The sequence below is a fragment of the Mauremys reevesii genome, linkage group 15 (assembly GCF_016161935.1).
Source record: "Mauremys reevesii isolate NIE-2019 linkage group 15, ASM1616193v1, whole genome shotgun sequence".
Taxonomy (NCBI): Eukaryota; Metazoa; Chordata; order Testudines; family Geoemydidae; genus Mauremys; species Mauremys reevesii.
In genome coordinates, this window is record NC_052637.1 from 17,298,980 (window position 1) to 17,301,189 (window position 2,210).

General features: G+C 50.3%; 1 pseudogene; it reads left to right on the forward strand.

The window, feature by feature from the left end:
- The first annotated feature begins 1,352 nt into the window (after positions 1-1,352).
- Positions 1,353-1,944, forward strand: LOC120383120 (annotated as a pseudogene).
- The last annotated feature ends 266 nt before the right edge of the window (positions 1,945-2,210 follow it).

Here is a 2,210-nt window from a genome sequence, read left to right on the forward strand (position 1 = left end):
GCTGTCACTTATAGCCAAAGGACGCAACACTCTGCACTAACTTTGTAGTATTTCTTACTTTTGGATGCCCACATCCATCAGTTGTCCACAGAGACTGAGAGCTGCAGTCAGGCACAGAGAGGTAAAGATATGGGGCTATGCACATGAACCCTAGGAGATTTCCTGAGGCAGGGTTCCTCAGTGCAAAATTTCTGAGCTAGGCCAAAGAGAAGTGAATTGGTGCTGCACTTTTCAGCTGCTCTGTGTTCTTCTGGGAGGTCTACGCGAGGACTCAGATGCCTGCCTCCCGGATGGGATTTCTGATGGTGGATCCCAAGTGGAGCCCAAGTGGAGCCAGGTATACTCCTCCCTATTGAGCTTAGTCCCTAACACCATTTGATGGGTGGTCTTCAGGCTTCACCCCTGTCCTGGCAACCTCTACTGGCTTGCTTAGGTGGCTCCCTGCCACCTGGTTTTTGTGGCTCCCATTCTGAGGCACCAGTCTCTTTCCATTCAGTGTATAGGACACCTGGGCACCTAAGCTAAGTTGTGTGGGTTTCACTGGGTGGTGAGGCACTGCAATGCTTGGTGTGGCTACATCTCGCTGCACTATGGATGGGGCCTTTGACATTAGGGTTCTTCAATTCTCTCGGCCTCAGGAGTGACCCACCAAAAGTGAGTCTGCTCTTGGTGCATGTCAGTATGATATGGCATCCTTCCACCTCCCTTCCCAGGGACCAATGCCTGCCTTAAGACATAAAGGGGACAATCTTTCTTGCCATATACTTTCACTGTTTCTTTACTTTTACCCCCTAGGAAGGTACCTGTTGGACAATCAAAGGAGTTGCTCCATTCCTAAGATTCTGTAAAGAAGAGCCCAAAGGAGGCGAGATTCCAGATCCAGGGCAAGCAGCGGCTTCAGTTTGCTGGCAGGAGAGAGCAGCCTCTGTTACACTTTGCAGCACCAAAGTGGCACTGGCACTGCCATGGGCATGACCCCCTCCCTCACAGTGATCCCCTCCCTGTGGCCACTCTATCGTTACTGGAGAGAAATCTCTCATCCAGGGCAGAGAGGATGTTCCCACCTCCTCTGCTGGGGAATGCGAACAGCCACAGCTGAAGATAACCTAACAGGAGAAGGATCTGTGACTCCTGGCTCTGGGCCTGATCAGTACCAGGGTTAGGGCAGCTGGATGGGAGGGGCCTGGTACCTGAGATTGTAAACCGCGGCTATAGAGCTGGACACGATGGAGCTTGGCTCGGACACCATGGGGAGATTTTCCATCAGCTCCAGGGAGACCCCAAGGAAACAAAACTGTGTGTGAGACTCAGGCCCCACAGAACCACAGATACTTCCCAGGGAGGAACAGAAAATGCTCTGCAGAAACAGCCAGTGTCACTCCCACCCCCAATCAGCTGGGCCCCCCCATTCCTCCCATCCATCAAACTTGGGGAAGGTCTTTGCCTTCGTTTCTCTGGGAATGGTGTCAGCAACATCCTTGCTGAGCAGAGCTGGATCCACAGTTGAAACAGTGACATTTAAAGGCAGGACTCTTCTGTCTGCCACAGTGGATGCAGCTGGATGTGAGCCTTTCACCAAGAAGAAAATCATTGGCTTCACTGTTGGCTCTATCTCCTCCTTGTTCTATCTGTTCTCCTGAGTGCCCCAGATCTACACTAATTTCAAGAGGAAATATACCCAGGGGTGTCATACTGTCTTTTCACTTTGGTGATCCTGGGGAACTCGCTGTATGGAAGAAGTGTGGTTCTGAAGAACCCAGACCCAGGGCAAGCTGAAGGTAATTACATCATTCATCACCTGCCCTGGCTGATTGGCAGCCAGTGACTAGTGAGCAAGTTCTGGCTCTTGATGTGATTATCTCCTTTCAGTTACTTGCCTATCGGAAGAGAAGACCTCACACTTCTGATAAAAGAGAGGCCTTGCTTGGCAAGCAAGATAAATGAATCCCTTGACGAAGGAACTGTCCCCAAGCAAGAATGGGATACTAGACTTCAAACTAGGGCACAGCAAGTTGCCATCGGGTTTCTAGACCTGTTTTCTGTTAACAGGAGTTGCCCAAAGAGGATGTAAGCCAGTGTATGGTATGATGCTTCCTGCAGAAAGTGTTTGGCCACCTGGTAGAGGACTTTCCTGGTAGATCTTACCTGCTTGTAGTAATGACTCAAAAGGGATGAAATACTGTGACATTCGTGTACCTGTATCATAGTCA